General features: G+C 44.1%; 1 protein-coding gene and 1 pseudogene across 1 annotated transcript in view; one reads left to right on the forward strand and one right to left on the reverse strand.

Moving 5' to 3' along the window:
* ADAMTS12 (ADAM metallopeptidase with thrombospondin type 1 motif 12) overlaps positions 1-23,981 on the reverse strand; it is a 1,230,701-nt gene that overhangs the window by 642,125 nt on the left and 564,595 nt on the right. The window lies entirely within an intron of this gene.
* Positions 14,696-14,813, forward strand: LOC134950933 (5S ribosomal RNA; annotated as a pseudogene).

The raw sequence follows: 23,981 nt of genomic DNA on the forward strand, positions 1-23,981 counted from the left end.
GTGAAGGAATGTTAGTTCAAAAAGAAAGTTGTATCTGTAGGCTCTGTAACAAAGAAATGCCAATCTAGTTTTAATATCCATATGGACCGGCATCCATTGAGTGACTATCACTCCTTAGTGGGTAACGTATTAAACAAGACCGATTGTTGGGTATGCTCTCAAGTACCTCAGGGACACAGCAAATCAGGGCTAGTACCATTTCCTTTAACGTTAGGGGAGGTACTTGAGCTAAGTGGTGGGAGACCGGTGGACCGGAGGTTTAACATCTCCAGCCCTCCTAGTTTGAAGCTCCACCAATACCATGTGGATAGGTCCCTCTTATGTTTTAATATCTCCAATCCCCGTAAGCCGGGAAATTGGGAAGTGTCATGGAGCAACCTTACCATGACCTTTTCACACAGAGCAGATAGAATGCCTACAGATACAGAGCTCGTACGCCACATAGCCAGTAGAGGAAAATCTTTCCGGTATCGATATACCTTAGGGAATAGGATTACTAGAGTTGGAGAGGTATCACCAGGATACTGTGCACATATCGTACAAACTGATACGTGCATTAGACAGATGGAAGAATTAGGGTCAGGAGATTTCACCTGGAAGGTTTGTAACATGGTCATGTCCTTCTCCGTCCCATATGTTCTCCCCGATGATGCATATTTCATATGCGGGAGAAAGGCGTACAAGTGGCTTGCCCCAAACTCTGAAGGATTGTGTTATATTGGAAAAGTATTGCCTGAAGTGATGACTGTAACACATGACAAAATGAAGGACATACACCGTGGTGCCCAAGCTCCTTATACTCACACTCATTACGAACACCGAGTTAAAAGACAACTGTCAGAAAGATTAGAGCATCCGGCCTCTGATCTTATCCATGAATCCACCGGGATTCAGGTTCTGGTAGCGTTAGATTTCACTCGCACCGCTCGAGGTGTGATGAATTATAAATACATTTCCGCACTCGCCAATTTGTTAGATAATATCACTGAAATGTATGATGACACGTTTAGATACACTGGAAGAGAACTTCAAGCTTACAAAACAGAACTAGTTCAGCATAGGATGGTTCTTAATTATCTTACAGCAGTAACAGGCGGATATTGTGTTACATTGGCAACACAGTACGGCATAAAGTGTTGCACGTATATCACAAATAGCACCGAGGATCCGGTAGAGGTCATAGACCAAAAGATGGACGATATTCTCCAATTGAAGCGGGAATTTCGTCGAAAACACAATCTCACCCTTGCTGCTGTAGGTAATGAGCTGACTGGTTGGGTGTCATGGTTGAACCCGCGAAATTGGTTCTCCGGTTTGGGAGACTGGGCTCAAGGAGTCATAATGGATGTTGGAAAGTTTCTACTATGTATCTTGGGTGTCATTATATCGAGTGGATTGATATTTAGATGCGGGCAGGCTTTAATGAGGTGCAAACAAAGTACAAAAGTGATGAGCTTGAGGAGTGAGGAAACTGTAATTAACCTGGATTTGATTTATGACCCAATGATAGAAACCAGAATGTGATGAAAATGCGATTATACGGTCCGTTTCTTTCACCTGTTTTTCTGCTTTTCCCCAAGATACAAAGACCCCCTTGGACGAGGAAGTTGACGAGACGGTATACAGACAAAGACCACAGACAAGACCAAAGATGAAGAAGATTTGACAACTTTAAATATGGACACTTGATGAACTTTGCCATGGATCCCCAGTTTCCCTAGTACTTTTAAATTCACGCTAGCCCAACATTTTTTGTAAATCTGATGGCTTAGACAAAGCTATTTGCTCATGCTTAAGGAGCAAAACAGCGCAAAGAAGACGACTCTCAACAGATACCGAAAACGACTTCGACGACAGATGTACATTTCCCTGACATAGAATATCATTGCATTTTCCATAAGTGTTCTTTATCTTCATCTCTACAACCCTCAGGTAACGACACACATAGACGATAGGGAATACAGGCACAGATAACAGCAACCACATACCTCCCCCATTCATGTATCATCAACTAAAATGTGCATCCCCATTTTGTTACAACCACAGCCGAAATGAGCTCGGTAGAGTTTGACAGCCCATCCACAGACCTGTACCACAGGATAAGAAGGAATTCAAATGTATACTTCGCAATACCTCGAAGCTTGATTTACCACACGTACGGCACGATGATACATGACCCTCCAAACATGGACTCATACACACATGCTCCTACTCTCTCACTAGGTCATACCCTTTTCACACCTACTCCTCTCTTCTTCCTTACCCCACCATGGAAATCAATTAACCCCTGACTTACATTTTTCTCCTTAAATATTTTGTGGCAGTTATTATTGACTGCCAAAGGGTGGACTGTCAAAGTCAGAAAAATGTCTCAATGCACACTGCCATATTTGCACCGCACACTGGTCCGTGCTGCGCGTGCGTACGCTCTCCCGTGGAGGCGCATACCCGCAATAGCGTGCACACGCAGGCGCGGTATGCGCATTTACGGTAGAGTTTATGTGATCGTAGCGTGCGACTCATTCGTTACAAATGTTCACAATTAATGTAGTTTATAGATTATGGTCCCTTTGATAGATTCTGAAAGTTTGGTTAATATAGAATGTCCCTGAACGGAGGAATCCCTCTTTGTATTGTGCGAAGGATCTAACAGGGGTCATACAGCAGTGTTTGGTACCCATCGGAAGAGTATTTAAACAGCAATATTCCGGTGTTGGTTTGGAGCGGATTAATCGCTCGTGCGAATAGTTATGGACATAACAAGTTATGTCTATTTTCTATTATCATTTGTTCTTACTTAGTCATGCATCAGTGGGTCTCAAATGGCTCTTTGACCTCAGAGATCCCCCAAACAATAGTTTGCATGTTAAGAGGGCCTCATATCTACACATGCATAAGGTAATCACAAGAATAGTAATTGAAGATCAATTGTACTCCAAATCAGTATCTTTCCCGCAGACGGAGTGCAATAGCCTTTAATTACATTGAGCTTTGAGACTCAATGGAGAAGACCAACACCTGTGTTTACAAATGGGGCTGGATTTGTATACAGGAAAATAAGGGCTGAGACGTCATTGTCTCAATTGAAAGTGGACATCATGAATATAGAACAAAACCCAGACAGGATTCTGGGTTTGTATTCGCCAAACAATAGCTTCTCACTAGACAGGAATGTGTTGGTCATCACCCATTGTGTTACATAACCAAGGCCACTGATGCAGCTGGCTCACATGCTGGGAGGGACACACACTTCTTGTGGTTGACACACCCCCACAGCTGGAATGCAGGTATGATATACCCACTGGAGATCACAGGGCTGACTCTCTCACTCAGAACTAAGCTAGCATCAAGCAGCATGGCGGCTACATCCCCAGGACAGAATTCCTTCCCAAAGGCTAAGTATTGAACTTCACATGGCTAGATAAGGAAACAGATAGATTGCTTTCTGGTTTAAATAGGATATTGTAACTTGGTTGTATGATTGTTGGGTGTTTGTGTTGGTGCCCTGTGGAATCTGTGATGGTAGCTGGGATCTTGTTAATCATAAATACCACCATGCAGTACTTTTGAATATGTGCTGGTAGCAATGGCAGGCTGATACTTGTGAGTACCTGGTGGTCTGGTCTTGTGATAACTCATATGCTCTGGTTATAGAGATACTGAAGTTGTTTGGGATGTGAAATTATGAGATGGTTCTAGGAAGTTGGATTACATTGTGAAAGGTGATTTAGATTGTTTGGAATTGTAAAATCAGAACATATGCATTGTTTTGAGGCTTGGACATTTTGGAATAAAATGGAGTCTAGCTTCTGCCCCATGCGGCATTGTAGGGACGATTGTGTAGCTGGGTGTTGTGTATATAGGGACAGGCAGCATGGGTAAGCTCAAGTACTTTCTAAACAAAGATTCTCAGCATTTATTAACTGCGCAGCGATTGTTCCTCACATGTGTAAGCTTCGCTGCAACCATATTGTTTTTTAATGTTATTGTGAGCCAATTTCTCTCATCTCTCTCCGTCTCTCCGTCTCTCTCTCTCTCTCTCTCTCTCTCCTCTTTTCTCTTATATCTCTCATAGTATTATAGTATTGTATTGTATTACATTTAGGTCAGTGTAGTATTGTCTTTTTGCATTTATTGTTTAGATCTGTGGTTAGGAAGTCTCTGTTATATTGTAGTGTATCATTTGTACTGTTACCCCCTTTTTACAAGTATATTAGATATAATACAGTTAATAGGCCTTGGAACCTAAACCAGTATCTGTGTATTTTCTATAGTGTTAAGTGTTCACTTGAGCGTCGGTGACGCTCAAGCAGCTTTGTAGATAGTCAGGTTACACAAGGTTGCACTTACACCCTGTACTCACATTAAGGTATTCTGTGTATTTCACTGGTATAAGGTTTTAACATAAAGGTATAGTGTTGTAAGCGTCTGCATCGCTGGTGACCTCCTCGTGGTCTCGAGCGTAAGCTACGCTACAGCGAATCATTCCCCTAGACATAACCAATAACGTGTCCTGTGATCACTGGGCCGCGAGCGAACGTGACGCTTGAGCGTCTCGCCTACGGCTGAGCGATCGCTACGCCAATAGCGTACCATTACGGTACTTCTTGAGCAAACAGCGTACAGTGTTCTTAGCTTCATAAAGGGTTGTTTATACGACAAGGAATTTAGCATTGTCAATAGTAAAAAATGTCATAATGTCCCCTCACATACCTTATGGTGAGATAACTTGTACAAAAATTCGGAAACCCAGGTACTGAAGGGTCACTTAGAAAGGAAACCTAATAGATTCATATTTAGGGCAAATTAGTGAATGATCATCATCAGATATTTAATGAATCAATGATTCCAATCTTAACTAAAGATGATTAATACATCTTACAATGGAACCTTATTTGAAAAACAACCTCCCCTTTTGGGTATAACATATATTGGAGGTTTTTAAGGCAAGAAACTGGTCATAACTACCATTTTGACCCATAGCAATTAACTACTTTAATGGGTCCAACTGCTTCGTTGATTGACACAATAAAGATGCAGAGCTCTAGACCCACACACTAAAGGTGCTAGAATAAATTATCAGAAAATAAGCTTTTAATTGCATAAACTCCCCACTATCACAATATCAAAGGAAGGTGTGAAGGTGAATGTATCCAACCATTGAAAGCACTAGAATGCAATATTGCAAATGTACATGAATAAAATATACATAGTAACATTTACACATTTAAACAGAGCTTTGTTCAAAATAGTGCCACATTCTCTCACCTTCTATGTATCTGCAATGGACGCTCAGTAACTGTGCAATGAAGCACCAGACTGGGTGTTGCCCCTTATAAAGGGAAAAGGTGATGATGTCATCACATGTCCTATTTTGATTGGTACACAAATAAGGACTTATTACGGCCTAGTTATTAATGGTACACACTAACCGACCTATGGATTTTATCATCTCTTTATTAAGATTAATTCACTATAATAATAATCACTCTTATATCCACCCAATATAAGTAAAACTTTAATTATTATATGACCCACAATGCATTGCGGTGTTAGTCTCAATTAGAAGCTGCTTTAGTGAATAACTGACAGTGTATATATATATATATATATTATTTTTTTTAACATCGGGGCAAAGCCCCTGGATGGACTGACAGAGAGCACCCCCTTGACAGAGCACCTCCTTGACAGACAGAGCAGCTCCTAGAGGACACAGTAGGCCTTAAATGTGTGCCCAAAGCAGCCCCTTAGATAAATGACACAGCAGCCCCTACATGTGAGCCAACAGCAGCCCCTTAGATGTCACACCAGCCCCTAATACCCCTTTTCCACTACCTTTAAAAACACGGGTAAATGCGCAGGGGCGCGCATTTACCCGTGTTTTTTTCTAGTGGAAACGCCCCCCCCCCCCCGGCAAATTCCCGGATCAAGTGATCCGGGAATCCTACCCAGGTATCTTGCCGGGTTGAACACGTGTTCAACCCGGTAAGCTGTGTAGTGTGAACGGAACCCGTGTCGCTCCCATTCACAGTGAACGGAACCCGTGTCGCTCCCATTCACAGTGAATATGCCGGGTTGATGAGCGCTGTGGGAAAGGGGGCTGTAGCACGGGTCGCAGCCGTGTCAGGCTCCTGGCTGCGACCCGCGCTACAGGTGGAAAAGGGGTATAAATGTGAGCCCACAGCAGCAGACAGCACGGACACATCCGTGCTGTACCACATCCAAAGTGTAGATGGCGCAGATCACTGAGACATAAAGGGTTGTATTCAAATGATATATCACGCCCATTCTCCTATCTAAAGTGATCCCCGTTTTCGCGCATATCACGCCCATAGTAATCAGGTTTAGCTGCGTAACAGGTTAGGTGCCCTTGCTACCGCTGGGGTAGCAAGCTTAAATGATTATACCATGCCCGTCAGCAGAAACAGAATGGGTGTGGAAGGGGATGAAAAGAACTGAATACCACCCATAGAATCCAAAACCCACAAGAATCCGAAGCGGGATGATGACGTTTTGCCTCATTTTGGGATCCTAGGAAGGCGGTAAGTCCTGAGCCGGACTCGGATCCTAGCTCGGATTGCAAAGTTCAGGAAGGTGGGGGGTCGCTTCCTCGGGACCTGAACGTGCTCATCTATAGAAAATACTGTCTGCTTTTGCATGTAGGCGACAAATGCTGGACAGCTATATGATTTTTTTAAGAATCTAGAGTTCAAGTAGAACACATCCCTCCCAATTCTAAATCTCTCTGCTCATATTAAATCTGCCCCACCTGCAGTACAGCATCATACCTCCCAATATTGGTACCTTGGAAAGAGGGTCTCACCTTGCGCGGTGTAGCCATGCCAATCTGAAAAGGGGCGTTGCATATAGAAAGGGCATGGTTTCGCAGGCATGCCATGATCGCGAGCCACACCTCCCATTTTCAAAACTGTGAGGGCATGCTCAGCACTCTGTGAGCTGCTGGCATGCCTCCAGTCCCTCTGTCTCCCGTGAATAGACCTGTGCGCATAGAATCTATTCACTGCTGCTCTGCTAAGCAAAGAAGAGTTGTCATGACTGTGGTTTTTGTGAACCCGGTGTGTATGTGAAGTCCGTGTGGGTAACTGGAGGACTATGTGTATATTTGGCAGGTCTTTGGGAATCAGTGAGATGAAGTAGTAAGGAGCAATCCCTGACCGGGGGTCGAACCCGGGCCTCGGCAGAAGAAGCTGTATCCTGACCACTGGATCACCAGGGACTTGGTGTTGATAGCAGGATAGTGAATGTATTGGTGAGAACGAACTGGATATATTGTCACAGGAGTAGGTGTTTGTGTACTCAAGGTAACTATGAAATAGGTTCTCTGGAGTTGCACAGAACTGGGAAGAGAGCTGAAGGCGTTGAACTGGACTGGTTACCAGTGAGACTGAGAACCGGGCTGGTTACCGGTGAGACTGAGAACCGTACTGTGAACCGGGCTGGGTACCGGTATAACTGAAACGCAACTATAATCCGGGCTGGTACCGGATATAACTGGAAACGCAACTGTATGTAGAACAATGACTGTGTCTGTGACTTAAAGACAAGGCTGAAGAAGAACTGAAGACTGTAGCTGTGACTTTAAGACGAGGCTAAAGAATACTGCGGCTGTGTCTTTAAGACGAGACTGAAGAATACTGCTATGTCTTTAAGACGAGACTGAAGAATACTGGATATTACTGGTAACACAACTGTAATCCAGACTGGGTAGCAAAAGAGCAGAGCTTTACAGGAACTAGGGTTATAGTGTTACCTCTTACGGAGCTCAGCTACCAAGCTCACACTGAGCTGTGTGACTCAAGGAACTGGCAATTTCTGTAACACAAGTCTCTTTACTTATACGTCCTGGTCCTTGGTGATTGGTGAACAGAGTCAGGTGATTCAGGGAGTCTCAGGCTGGTACAGGATTGGATAGCTCATGGTCAGGTGATCAGACCCTGTCACATCAGTACTCCAGGTCAGGCTCTGATGTGGAGTGAGAGCTAGCAGGCCGAAAAACACTGAAGCCTGAACTTCTACAAATGAACAGAGGATGCTGACTTTTAGGCCAAAACTCCAGATTAATGAACACAGTGAAGAATCAAAATGCTGCACACAGCTGGTTACTGATTACTTTAAGGAATTCCTACCCAGGTGGATAATCAAGGTAAGAATACACAGATTTGCAGTCTTCCTGGTGAGCTGAACAGATGCAAGTTACAGGATATGCTGAGGTAAGCCCCAGAATATGAGAAATACAGTCAGGATCATGACAAGAGTGACAGGGGCCTCCTAACTGACCCCGAATCCCCTCTCTACCGCAGAAACCTGCGACCCGCAGGTGGAACAGCGGGACAGTCCCCCAAAAAATCAGGACTATTTGGAAGAATGCAGCATGGTTTTACCAAAGTGTAAACTTGCTCTTTTTGTTTTTTTTCACTTTGATACCAAATCAGCGCCACAATGTGTAGGAATAATATTTTATAGCCCAATAGGGCATACCATTTCGATATCTAAAATGGGGTTGGGTATGATATTTCAACATTCATCATGTAGATAATGATGAAATGACAACATATTATAATGTAGATATATCGTTTTTGGTGGCCCAGCGGTGACTTACCTGCTTCTGGCAGTTGCTGTGGCTCCAGTGACATCGTCCCAGTCCTGGCAATTATGTGACCATCACTTCTGTCTCAGACCTCTGATCCTCCAGCATTCTTCTGAGTATTTCTCCCATAGGGGAACATTTACTAAGCAGTGATAAGAGCGAGAAGTGAGCCAGTGGAGAAATTTCCCCATCAACCAATCAGCAGCTCTGTATCATTTTATAATATACAAATTATAGATGTTACTTCAGTGCTGATTGGTTGCCATGGGCAACTTCTCCACTGGCTGACTTCTCCGCTCTTATCACTGCTTAGTAAATGTACCCCATATTCCTAATCCCAATCCCTCCCTCTAGTGCCTAACTCTAACCCCCCTTTGCAGCCTAACCCTAACCCTCTAATCCGTAGCCTAACCCTAACCTCCTCCCCACAGCCTAACCCTAACCTCCCCCCACAACCTCTTGCGCACAACCTAACCTTAACCCCTGTCCCCCACAACCTAACCCTTATTCTCCAGCCTGCAGCCTAACCCTAATGTTGACATTCTAACAGTGTGGCATCAATATTATGAACTAGGTGATTCATAGCGCCCTACGGGCGCTCTTCACACCGTCATGAGGTGCTATGCCCCCTTAACCCTTGCACGCTCTTGTGGCGTGCAATAGTTGTATTATATGGAGTATTACCTCCAATCATAATTGTGTGAGTGGTTAAATATTGTACGGACAAAGGGCGTGCGATGGTTAAGGGGTCATAGCCCCTTGCAACGGCATGAACAGCGCACGTAGGGCCTGATGAATCACCTAGTAGGTGCTGTGGTTGGGGGAGTGGCAGGTGCGGGGGAGCCGCGGATGGGGGAGGGGAGCCGGGGGGCCTTGGGTGGGGCAGGGGTGATTGTGGAGGAAGTGCGGATGGGGCGGGTGCCACGGGTGGGGGTCCGGAGCCACTGCAGGTGCGTGGGTGCCGCGGGTGGGGTGGGTACAGGGGTGCTGCGGGTGGGGGAAGGGGTTCCGGAGCCACCGTGGGTGGTGGAGGGTGTGTGTGTGGGTGCCGCGGATGGGGCCCGGAGGTACTGTGAGTGGGGAAGGTGCGGGTAATGCTTTTCCTGCTTCTCCTCCTGGAAGCAGCTAGGCTGCTGTCCTCCCTTTGGCAGTGGCTTTCCCAGAGACTCGCACAGTAGCCAATCACTATTGTTAGCACTTGTGTCCCAACGCACCGCATTACAGGGAAGAAAATACACTCAATAAACTACAGCTCCCAGCAGCCCTTAGCGCCTGAATGCTTCAGCGCTAAGGGTTGCTGGGAGAAGTTATTTATTTAGTGCGTATACTTCCCTGTAATGCGGCGCATTGGGACACCGGTGCTAACAATAGTGACTGGCTGGCAGAACTGACTGACTGGCTGAATCAATGTAAAAGGTGAGAGTGCTGTGTAGTGTCAGTGTCAGCGTCCAGACATTACCCTCCGCGATATCACCCACTCTATCCGTTACATTAGCCATCTCAGGGCTTCCAGGCTGGCAGGCCAGGTGCTGTGTTGCGGAGTCAGGACCTCTGGGGATCTGGGTGCGGCTGTGGCAGGGAGGCACTTCTGTGACATCACACGCAGAGGAAGCTCCGGGGCTCAGAGAGTATGCGGTGCCGGGAGGGCTATGAAAGCCTTCCGCTGCGCCGCTTTCATACACATCTGTGCTGGTGGCCGCAGCAGCTTTTGTTCCACCTGCGCTGTAGCTAGGGAGAGGGGATTGTTGATGCCGGAGGGGGCAGGTGGACTGGCAGCAGGACATAAGGGGTCATTCCGACCTGATCGTAGCTGTGCTAAATTTAGCACATCTACGATCTCTTACACTGACATGCGGGGGAAGCCCAGCACAGGGCTAGTCCGCACCGCATGTCAGGCCGGTCCCCCCCCTTCCGCACAAGTACAAAGGCATCACACATCGGCAATGCTTTTGTACTTGAAGAGTAACTCCCAGCCAGCGCAGCTCCTGCGGCTGCCTGTGAATTACTCGTCGCTGACCGGGTTGCAGCGGCTGCGTGTGGCTGCGTTGGCCGGACCGCGGCCACAAAACGGCGAGCAGATGCCGCTGTGCCACCCCTTCCCGCCCAGCAACTGCCTCTGCCTGTCAATCAGGCAGAGGTGATCACTAGGCAACGACAGCCGTCGGCTGTCAGCCATGTGCCGGTGCACTGCGGCGCCAGCGCATGTGCAATTCTGACCTGATCGCTGCACTCCAACAACTATTTTCAGTCCGACAATGGCACACATATTTATCTTACATCCTTTCATATAGCATCCAAGTACTACATAGTACCATTTCCTTATCTTTGTTATGGCAGCTGCCTCGCAAAATATTTCCTATGTGTTTTACTGCCGTAATTGTGGCATGTGTATTCTAATTGCAGCTCCCGTAATTATTTTACCTGAACAATTAAAGTGTATTTATTAATGTAATGACTGTCTCAGTAAAGTATGTACCCACTATTAAATGTATTTTTGTCTTTGATGTTGGTAGAGTGATTTGTCACTTCAGGCACCGTTAATTGCCCAGGAGCCATTATGCAGATGTCACTGAATTACTGTCAGAAATAGACCTTGTGGAATGTCATTTTCCAGGATAACCCTCTCGCAATAAACACAATGATAGGTCAGCCTGGATATCTGATGTTACTCTGAAGATGAGGAGATCAGCAGCACTCAAAATGAATCATTAAATTGTTGATAATTGTGCAATTTTAACATTCACATTCAGATCGATGTCAGGGGCAAACGCAGGATTTAGTAAGGGGGGTTTCTGTGTGTATGTGTGTGCAATTGCATATTATTTAAAAAAAAAGTGTATATATATATATATATATATATGTGTATAGGGTGAACTAACAGCGCCAAAAAATGCAGTAGAGAAATTTTTTTCACAGTATGTCAGTTATAGGTTACCCCAAAAAACCTCTAGTCACTATATGCCACTCCCCTTTTTTTTGTGTATGGGGCGTCTGCTAGATCTTAAGTGAAGCCTGCACTTGTACGTGTGCGGGATAAATTAATATTGGAAAAGCGAATAAGATCGGAGCGACCACAGGTGGTAAATATTCTTAGTGACTACGTATTTTTTCAAAAAACAATACAGGGTTTATTGTAAGGAACGTTTAAGACAAATGTAAATGAAAGGGACAACATAAAAACAAGTGCTTTAAAAACCGTAAAAAAAAAAAAACAACAAAAAAACCAAATGGCACATAAAAGGCAAGTAAAAAATAGTGCTAAAATTCATGCACTGCAAAATTGAGACTATTTAAAAACAGCTAGAACTTAAAATATGTAAAAGATGCATATAAAAAAATCATATAAAAAAAGCAGCTTAACTGAGGATTCAATAGTGGCAGGATTCACCCAACGCGTTTCGTCTGGTCTGACTTCATCAAGGGGTAGTGGACAGAGTGGGACACATCATCTATATATACCCCTATGGGTAAGGAAGTGATTGATTACCTCACTTTCTGTAATTAATTTGCATTAGAGAACAGGATATAAAAAAACACATTTTGACTAGAACTAATAAGAAGGGAGACTGTGAATATAGAAAAGCGCTCTGTTTGCGCTTAGAAAATATGCAGGGAGTCCTTGTAAAGCTCTAATTTCTTTAAAGGGAGTTCATTTCCGGTACGCGATGCTGTTCGCGTCATTTCCGCCCCACTTCCGGTGTCCGGGAATTCCTTCTGCGCATGCGCCGGCTGATGTGAAGATTGATGCGGCGGCCATCTTAGTGAAGTCCGTGCTGTGAGACAGTCCCATGTAGTGGAAGCGGGTGCCGGCGGCCATGTTTACATTGACAATATTTATTCAAATGGATTGGTAATAGTTACTTCATTGTCTCCAAACCGGAAGGACACATAAAAAAGAAATACAAAAACGGAATCAGTGCTTATAGACACTGCTTAGGAATCCTATATGATCCACATTATTTACACAAATTGCTCATATTACTGAAGAATGAGGCAGAGATCCAAACCATTAAGGAAAACAATTTAACAAACATAGAAAGACAAGCGATCAAACAAATACAGGACAATAAGGACATCATCCTAAAACCGGCTGATAAAGAGGGGGGGGGGCTGGTGATCATGGACCGCATGGCATATATTGCGGAAGCAGAGAGACTTCTAGGGGACTGGTCCTCTTATAAACTACTAACAGCGGATCCAAAGGAACCTTTTGTGGAGGAACTAAGAGCTATCCTCCTTAAAGGCCTCAGAAATTAGACATTGTCTAAGGAGGAATACCAGTACCTCCTGAACACCAACCCCGTCACCCCCATCTTCTACTTCCTCCCAAAAATACACAAATCAATGATCAACCCACCTGGGAGGCCCATTGTGGCAGGAATTGACTCCCTAACATCCCACCTGTCGGAGTACGTGGATATCTTTCTCAGAAAGTATGTCAAGGACCTACCTGCGTATCTTAAAGATACCACCTCAGTTCTTAACCTAATGGAATCACAAGGATGGAAAGACACGTATAGATGGGTCACGATAGATGTACAGTCTCTCTACACGTGCATCGAACATGAGAAGGGTATTCCGGCATGCAACTTTTTTATGGATAAGGATCATCTCATCACGGATGACCACCAGACTTTTATCTGTGAAATTATGAATTTTATCTTGAAACACAATTATTTTAAATTTCTGGATCGATTTTACCTCCAGACCTGTGGGACAGCGATGGGCACTATATTCGCGCCAAGTTTTGCTAATCTTTTTATGGGTCACTGGGAAAATGAATATATTTCTACTAACCATCCTTTTAAGCCAAATATCATATTTTACAAAAGGTATATAGATGATATTTTAATCATATGGGATGGCGACGAACCTTCTTTTAAAGACTTCCTTATTTATATATCTGACAATACCATGAATCTGAAGTTTACATCCAATAATAGTACAGAACAAATAGAGTTCCTAGATCTGATACTGACTCACCAAGGGAAAGAGATCATAACAAGGAATTTCATTAAAAACGTGGATACAAACAGCTATGTCCATTATCGGAGTAACCATCTTAAACGATGGAAGAACAACATTCCCCTCTCACAGTTTACTAGGATTGCACGGAACTGCAAAAAAGTGGAGGATCGTGATGCCCAATTGTCCGTCTACACGGAGAGATTCAAAGAAAAGGGATACCCTGAACATATTTTAGCTACAGCTAATAATAAAGCAAAGACCTTGGAGAGAAACAAACTTCTGGAATACAAATCCAAGGAGAACAATAAAGATACCGTAAGATTCATCACTACCTACAGTAAACATGACAACCTGATTAAACAAGCACTAAAATCACACTGGAATATACTGCTAATGGACCCCATTCTTAAAGACTACTTACCAACTGAACCTCACGTGGTATTTAGGAAATCCCAGAATTTGAAGGACCTCCTCGCACCAAGCATGTTAAGAAACCATGAAACATCAAAAGGTATACTACCGAAGTGTGTGGGATGTTTCAAATGTGGTCATTGCAACATCTGTAAGTACGTGAATCCAAACAGAAAGACTTTCAAGAACACAGGTGAAACCAAGGAGTACAAGATTAAGCACTTTATCAACTGTAATGTATCCTCAGTAATATATCTCCTGGAATGTCCCTGTAAGATGAAGTATATTGGCAAGACAAAGAGGCCACTGAAAACTCCGCATACAGGAGCACATAAGAAATATTAAGAACAAGGTCCAAACACATGCCGTATCCAGACACTTCCTGCAACACCACGGCTCCAACCCGGAGGAACTCACGTTCAAGGGTAAAGAACTAGTGACACTCGGAGAAAGAGGGGGGGACCTCTCCAACCTTCTATCAAGGAGAGAGATGTTCTGGATACACGAAATGAAATCACTCCACCCAGACGGACTCAATGAAGGCTATGAAATAGCTCCCTTTTTATGAACGTAAGCCTGATATTCTCAGTACTTATTTATTAAAATCGTCCACCTGCTTTTCCTTTCCTATCAAGGTTCATGTTGGAATGCCGTACAGTGGCTCCCCAACCTCTGGACATTTCTTTTATCAATGCTGCCCAGATCCTAATTTACAGCCATACCACACTGGATATGCCCAAATTCGTCCGATCTTGGAAGCCAAGCAATGTTGGCCCGGCCAGTACTGGGTTAGGTAACTTCCCAAGAAGACCGGGTGCTGTAAGAATAACTGGATCAAGGGCGCATTACTTCCATATTCAATCTAACAATTTATTCAATCTTAACAATAATTATTTCGCATATGACGGTATCAACCTATGTATAAACTACTAATACGATACTGATTGCCATATATGTAATAATACTGTATGTAATAATCTTCCAAGTATATGAATCATTTATTCAATACCTGTCCTCTAAGGTGAATCTCCTGATGCTATATATTGCACCATCCTGCAGGGTGTCATTCCCCTATGGATACCAGAAGATAATGCTTGGTACTTCATACTGCACATATATTTACCTAATGCAGCTCATAATATAATTATATGTAGTACTCATTCTTCAGTAATATGAGCAATTTGTGTAAATAATGTGGATCATATAGGATTCCTAAGCAGTGTCTATGAGCACTGATTCTGTTTTTGTATTTCTTTTTTATGTGTCCTTCTGGTTTGGAGACAATGAAGTAACTATTACCAATCCATTTGAATAAGTATTGTCAATGTAAACATGGCCGCCGGCACCCGCTTCCACTACATGGGACTGTCTCACAGCACGGACTTCACTAAGATGGCCGCCGCATCTCTCTTCACATCAGCCGGCGCATGCGCAAAAGGAATTCCCGGACACCGGAAGTGGGGCGGAAATGACGCGAACAGCATCGCGTACCGGAAATGAACTCCCTTTAAAGAAATTAGAGCTTTACAAGGACTCCCTGCATATTTTCTAAGCGCAAACAGAGCGCTTTACTATATTCACAGTCTCCCTTATTAGTTCTAGTCAAAATGTGTTTTTTTATATCCTGTTCTCTAATGCAAATTAATTACAGGAAGTGAGGTAATCAATCACTTCCTTACCCATAGGGGTATATATAGATGATGTGTCCCACTCTGTCCACTACCCCTTGATGAAGTCAGACCAGACGAAACGCGTTGGCTGAATCCTGCTACTATTGAATCCTCAGTTAAGCTGCTTTTTTTATATGAATTTTTTATATGCATCTTTTACATATTTTAAGTTCTAGCTGTTTTTAAATAGTCTCAATTTTGCAGTGCATGAATTTTAGCACTATTTTTTACTTGCCTTTTATGTGCCATTTGGTTTTTTTGTTGTTTTTTTTTACGGTTTTTAAAGCACTTTATGTTGTCCCTTTCATTTACATTTGTCTTAAACGTTCCTTACAATAAACCCCGTATTGTTTTTTGAGAAAATACGTAGTCACTAAGAATATTTACCACCTGTGGTCGCTCCGATCTTATTCGCTTTTCCAATATATATATATATATATATAGGCGTCGTTCGGGCAGCACTCCCAGTGAATAAACAAATGTCCCGGTGCCTTCCTAGGTACCTCAGCAGGTCCAAATAATAGAAGCAATGTGCGGCGGCACTCAGAGAAATAAACCAGTCAAGCAGAGTAGTTTACAACGTTTCGGAGCTTTAATTTCCCTCCTGATGACGGAGGGAAATTAAAGCTCCGAAACGTTGTAAACTACTCTGCTTGACTGGTTTATTTCTCTGAGTGCCGCCGCACATTGCTTCTGCTTATATATATATATATATATATATATATATATATATATACACTGCTCCAAAAAATAAAGGGAACACTAAAATAACACATCCTAGATCTGAATGAATGAAATACTCTTATTAAATACTTTGTTCTTTACATAGTTGAATGTGCTGACAACAAAATCACACAAAAATTATCAATGGAAATCAAATTTATTAACCCATGGAGGTCTGAATTTGGAGTCACACTCAAAATTAAAGTGGAAAAACACACTACAGGCTGATCCAACTTTGATGTAATGTCCTTAAAACAAGTCAAAATGAGGCTCAGTAGTGTGTGTGGCCTCCACGTGCCTGTATGACCTCCCTACAACCCACACAAGTGGCTCAGGTAGTGCAGCTCATCCAGGATGGCACATCAATGCGAGCTGTGGCAAGAAGGTTTGCTGTGTCTGTCAGCGTTTTGTCCAGAGTATGGAGGCGCTACCAGGAGACATGCCAGTACATCAGGAGACGTGGAGGAGGCCGTAGGAGGGCAACAACCCAGCAGCAGGACCGCTACCTCCGCCTTTGTGCAAGGAGGAATAGGAGGAGCACTACCAGAGCCCTGCAAAATGACCTCCAGCAAGCCACAAATGTGCATGTGTCTACTCAAACGATCAGAAACAGACTCCATGAGGGTGGTATGAGGGCCCGACGTCCACAGGTGGGGGTTGTGCTTACAGCCCAACACCGTGCAGGACGTTTGGCATTTTCCAGAGAACATCAAGATTGGCAAATTCGCCACTGGCGCCCTGTGCTCTTCACAGATGAAAGTAGGTTCTCACTGAGCACATGTGACAGACATGACAGAGTCTGGAGACGCCAAGGAGAACGTTCTGCTGCCTGCAACATCCTCCAGCATGACCGGTTTGGCAGTGGGTCAGTAATGGTGTGGGGTGGCATTTCTTTGTGGGGCTGCACAGCCCTCCATGGTCGCCAGAGGTAGCCTGACTGCCATTAGGTACCGAGATGAGATCCTCAGACCCCTTGTGAGACCATATGCTGGTGCGGTTGGCCCTGGGTTCCTCCTAATGCAAGACAATGCTAGACCTCATGTGGCTGGAGTGTGTCAGCAGTTCCTGCAAGATGAAGGCATTGATGCTATGGACTGGCCCGCCTGTTCCCCAGACCTGAATCCAATTGAGCACATCTGGGACATCATGTCTCGCTCCATCCACCAACGCCACGTTGCACCACAGACTGTCCAGGAGTTGGCGGATGCTTTAGTCCAGGTCTGGGAGGAGATCCCTCAGGAGACCATCTGCAACCTCATCAGGAGCATGCCCAGGCATTGTAGGGAGGTCATACAGGCACGTGGAGGCCACACACACTACTGAGCCTCATTTTGACTTGTTTTAAGGACATTACATCAAAGTTGGATCAGCCTGTAGTGTGTTTTTCCACTTTAATTTTGAGTGTGACTCCAAATCTAGACCTCCATGGGTTAATAAATTTGATTTCCATTGATAATTTTTGTGTGATTTTGTTGTCTGCACATTCAACTATGTAAATAACAAAGTATTTAATAAGAATATTTCATTCATTCAGATCTAGGATGTGTTATTTTAGTGTTCCCTTTATTTTTTTGAGCAGTGTATATATATATATATATATATATATATATATATATATATATATATATATATATGGTATAATGGTTAGCATTACTGCCTCACAGTACTGAGGTCATTGGTTCAATTCCTACCACAGCCCTAACTGTGTGGAGTTTGTATATTCTCCCCATGCTTGAGTTTCCTCTGGGTACTCCAGTTTCCTCCCACAATCCAAAAATTAACACTAGTAGGTTAATTGGATACTTACAAAATTAACACTAGCATGAATGTGTGTGCACGTACAGTACATGTGATAGGGAATATAGAGTGTAAGCTTCACTGGGACAGGGACTGATGTGAATGGCCAAGTACTCTGTCTGTAAAGCGCTGCGGAATATGTGTGCGCTATATAAATAACTGGTAATCAAAAAAATAAATAGACATAAGGCCCCCCATACATTAGCAGCCCCATTCCCCCAACTCCTCGATCCGATGGCACCATCGATCCACCAGGGTTCTTCCTGCTGCAGGTGCCATGTTATCTGGGTCTCTGCAGGTGCCATGTTATCCCAGCTGCTGGTGCCAGTCCGTAGAAGCCGGGGGTTTGCGCATGTGCAGACTGGCGCTCTTGGTGCGCATGCACTGGTCCTGGCACATGCCAGATCACTTGCGCAGGTGCTGGGACCCTGCTGATGGTCTGACTGTCTGCTCTCTAACCTTTCTGGGCACTCATAGGTAGCGGCACGGTGGGCAGATGACATCATGTGTCCCATCTCCATGATGATCCAGGAGTTGGGGCAAGCTATACTCAAAACCAGTGGTGGAACTATAGTAGGTGCAAGTGTGCTGTCATTACGGGGACCACAATGCCTGTCCCTATAATGGCAGCACCCCTTGCACCTGCTCACTCTTCCTAAGTTCTTTGCTCCTTTAAGGGAAAAAAAAGTAAAGTGGGTTCCTCTTGTGAGCTGGGGATATGCGTGTACCAGCAGTGCATGCTTAGAAGGAGCCCTCAGCTCTGCCTTTTCCATAAACTTGCAATGTATAATTCCACCCCAGGCCAGACAAGTTGCAATGAAAAGCAGGTGCAGTAATAATAATAATAATTATTATTATGCTATTTATTTTAATGCATTTTCCCATAGGACTCAGGGCACTTAAAAGGTAGTAAGAACATGGTACACAAGTTTACATTTTTAAAACATTACAGAAACTATGAATGTATTAGGGAGGTTAGGATTTGCTTGAGAAGCAGAATAGAACTATGGCAATAATACAAAGGTGCGGCAGCCATTTTGGGTCATCGGTTGCAGGATTATTCATACTAGCTACACAGGATCCTGGTGAGGCAGCCATTTTAGGTGCACTACATTGGAACACATTGGGCAGTATAGGTGATGCCTGGAACTGAAGTCCCATAATTGGAGAAAAAAAGCTAGATGAGAACCTTGCAAGTTTAACAGAACCATGCATTTTTAAAGCAACACAGATGAGGCAGTCATGTTGGGCACACTACTTTTTGAGATACAATGTGCAAACAAAAAATACACGGAGATAAGGCATGCAAGGATAAAAAGAAAAGAGCCCTTACAGGATACCCCCCTGCATCACCACTTTAATGGGTTGCCCTTCAAAGTACCAGGCGAGGCAGCCTGTGGAAGCAGTCAGGTGAGGCGGGGGGCATCCTGACCGGTCGGTCACACTCACAGTCGATTGTGGATTAGGGGCTTTGACATCGTACTCATCTGACGGTTAGCTCAACACCCCGAGAGCCACTAGAAGCAGGCCAATGCTAAAATATAGGTTTGGTGGCCAAATGTTGCAAATGCCCAAAATTGCTCTCTGTTTTTTCATCATAAATGAGGCAGATTTGTTGCAGCGCAGGCCATTGTCTCTGGTTTATATTTACGTTTGCACGATTGAGACAGAAAGTCACTAGGGAGAATTGTCTGAGCATCAAGAATGCTGATAATGAAGTGTTTTAATAATGTCACTAGTACATACTTGCTGACTTATTTCTCCCCTCTTGAAGAAGCCCAGAGGGGAGATGTACTGTAGCTAACCATTGATGGTGGTAGTGCTGGGCGCTTCTTGTTATTGTGCTCACCCCATTTATGGGTCTATGGAGATGGGGCTCCATCAAATGATGGGTATCTCATAATAATAATAATCTCATAGTAATTACACCATATTAGTCCAGTACCTCTCATAGGGGGTAATTCCAAGTTGATCGCAGCAGGAAATTTTTTAGCAGTTGGGCAAAACCATGTGCACTGCAGGGGAGGCAGATTTAACATGTGCAGAGAGAGTTAGATTTGGGTGGGGTGTGTTCAATCTGCATCTAATTTGCAGTGTATAAATAAAGCAGCCAGTATTTACCCTGCACAGAAACAAAATAACCCACCCAAATCTAACTCTCTCTGCACATGTTATATCTGCCCCCCCTGCAGTGCACATGGTTTTGCCCAATTGCTAACAAACTTGCTGCTGCGATCAACTCAGAATTACCCCCATAGACCCATCATTTGCGATATTATGCTCCCCGTCCCACCCAGTTTACTAGGACGTAGGTAAGTATACATTAGTTCCTAATGACTTGATGAGCTGCAGTCTTGAGAATCTTGAGTCCATACATTGTCTTCAATGGATATTTTGACATTGATTGTGGCATCTACATAGTAAGTTGGTTGAGAACTTAAAAATAAGACCCAACATAGGAAAAATATACAGTATGACCCAATGTAGGGATTTCCAGAAGCAGAACTGCCGCAAAGTGGTAAGGGACTTAACTTATATTTATAAATGTATGTAACTCATACTTTCATACTCTCCCGGAACAGATGGGAGACACCCAAATATTGGGTGGTTCCCCCAGTCAACCAGAAGAGTAAGACTCCAAGAGCTGGCCGGCACCCACACTCACTGACTTACTGAGAGACAGAGGGCAACCCGGGTGGCCGATGGCGCGATTCATGCTAAATTGCGTCATTGACGACCTGTCCACACTTCACAGTGATGATAACCTTGGTACTGTGTAGCGAGAGGAGGGATCAGGATTACGGAATTGCATCATCACATTCATCAACCAGCCCACGTTCCAGTGACATGCCAGAAAGTCCAGTAAGTACAGTAATGTGCAAATAAGGCTCCTCCATGTTATGAAAAAATGGAAGTTACTGCACGGTTTTATTTCATGTTTTTCACTGGCAGTGTGCTGGGGGATCTTTGTGTCCCTCTTACATATGGACCCCACACATTGCACGATCCGCCGCCGAGCTGCCCGAGTGAAGTTTCTTCACTCCCCCATCTCCCGGCTCCATAGCAGTGCAGGCAAATATGGAAATATGGACGAGATTGTCCATATTGGTCTGCATGCACAAGCGACGGGGCACCAGCGACAAACGAGCGCGGGGCCATGCATCGTTCTTCGCTGGTGCCTCCACACTGAAAGATATGAACGGTATCTTGTTCATTAAAGAACGAGATCGTTCATATCTTTCACTCATATCGCCCAGTGTGTAGGGCCTACAGTATTACTCTTTCTGTGTAGCACCTACTAGTTAATAACAATACATTTGCTTTCATTCGTCAGATTGCACAAAATTCGAGTTCTGCTTGGCTGCTTGCGTTGCGTCATACTTTTACTAACTCCACTAAGTTTTTAAACAGGCAATATAAGTCTGCCAAGGCAGAAGATATTCCGAACAACAAACTGAGACCTAATTGCTGAATTAACAATAGTCAACTGGGATTCACATGGATAACTATTATTGTGTTGGTTCTTCTGTAGTTTATTGTCATCATACGTGGCTGGAAGAGAAAGTTAGTATTTTGTTTGTTCCACCTTACAAAGGCTTTCATCTAATTGAATTAAACTGTCTAATTGCCTGCCTGCTATTTTGGAATTTATTTTGCATACTCATTAGGAGAGGCAGCTGTTTTCTTTCATTTGAGGATTCGGTGCAAAAATGTCTGAACAAAAATAAAAACATCACAATCTAGAGCTGCCTTTAATCTTTGTTACACATTGTAGACTTTAGCAAAACGTAAGGAAGGCAAGCACACTGCACTTATCGCCACATCAAATATATAGCAGAATGCTGAGTTATAAACTGCAAATATATTATTCCTATTATCCTCAGTATGCCCTTCATTTCTAAGAGCTCACAGAGGGTACAGGAAGCATAAAAATGGTCCCTGAATTCATGGCTGTAGTGTGTTCTCTATGTAAGGGTATATATCTAACCCAGTGGCGTCACAAGGGGAGTGCGGGGGGTGCGGGCCGCACCTGGGTGTCACCCGCCGAGGAGTGACACCAAATTGCCGGCTCTTGCTCAGTGACAGGAGCTGGGTGCTGCACTATGACATTACGTGCAGCAACCCGGCTCCTGTCACTGTATAAGAGCTGGCACTGCAGACACGTTAGTCTCTGGGGGCAGGCCACAACTACTGGACCCCCGGAGTGACAAAAACGGGGGACGGGGCACTTAGCCATGCCCCCTCCCATGAAGACACGCCCCCTCCCATGAAGATACCCCCTTTGCACCCGAGGCCGCACAGGGTGCGGGTGTAGTACGGCTGACCGGCGGGATCCCGACTGGGAGGGGCGAGTGCAGCAAGCCCCTTGCGGGCTCTGTGGCGACCTGCGGTCGCCACGGGTTCTATTCCCACTCTATGGGTGTCGTGGACACCCACGAGTGGAAATAGTCCCTGTTGGTCGGCATGCCGACCATCGGGACAGTGACCCGTCGGGCTGGTGGAGGAGGTCATGTGACTGTCGGTCAGCTGACCGGCGGTCACATGAAATACCACCCCCGGGTGCATAAGAGGTGAGTGACGCCTCTACATACGAAGAAAACACTCAGGGAATATTTTTACCCCGATTAATTGGGCACTGTAGCTTTAGAATTTAAAAAGCACATGCAGGTGTGGGTCTCAATACGTCGGGAGAACTATTCGCTCTCTGGACACCAGGTTTTTGGAACACAGAAGACTGGTTCTAAAGAAATCGAATAATCATAGTGTCCCAAGACATGTACATGCATCACATGGAGGATATTATGGGGTCTTATCTATTCAGGGAATTGAACACATAAAAGAAACCTATAGAGGTGGAGATAGATATAACCTCCTGTGTAAAAGAGAAGCTTACTGGATCTGTAATTTGGACACTCTATTTCCCCTAGGTCTAAATGAGAATATAGAGCTTAATAATATCTGAAATAAGTAATGCTTTCTACTAGTAAATCTAATTCTAACCTCGCTCTATACCTTTATGTGGAATTAATATTTAATTTATTTTGGAGGTCTTTGCTGACTGGTTGCTTTTCTTTAATTAAATAGAGTTTTTTATATATATAAACTTTTTTTATTATATGTAAGCACTTATTATGCCCTGAATGGAGTATGAGTGGCCAGCAAAGCATCAAGTATAAACCTATTTATAGGAGGTCCCTGCATTATCTCTTCTTTCTTCTGTATAAAAAAGTTCTGTATTCTTTGACACATTGATATGTGATTAAACCATCACCCGTATTTTTGTTTTCTTTCTGACATAAGCTAGATGTAATGTCAAATTCTGATGGATTCTATGTATTTCTCCAAATATTGGGGTTTTTATGTATAGCTATAAATATTGGGGTCTTTATAAATAAAAGTTTCACTCTGGGTCCGCCGATAGGACTCTGTTACTTTAAGAGAGCTTATGTATATTTATTAGAGATGAGCGTGTTCGGTTCGTTGAGATCCGAACCCCCCCAGAACTTCACGTGGTATATACGGGTCCGAGGCAGCCTCGGTTCTTCCCGCCTAATACGCAAAACCCGAACGGGGGAAAACGTCAACATCCCACTGTCGGATTCTCGCGAGATTCGGATTCCATATAAAGAGCCACGCGTCGCCACCATTTTCACTCGTGCATTGTCGATTGAGTGGAGAGGACGTGGCTACATTCTCTGCCTGAAAAGCTCAATATCTGTGCTCAGTGTGCTGCATTGTGGTGACCAGCAGTATATAGTAGTACAGTACAGTAGGCCATTGCTGTATCTTGCAACTCCGTATCA

Source organism: Pseudophryne corroboree, chromosome 1 (genome assembly GCF_028390025.1).
Source record: "Pseudophryne corroboree isolate aPseCor3 chromosome 1, aPseCor3.hap2, whole genome shotgun sequence".
NCBI classification, from domain to species: domain Eukaryota; kingdom Metazoa; phylum Chordata; class Amphibia; order Anura; family Myobatrachidae; genus Pseudophryne; species Pseudophryne corroboree.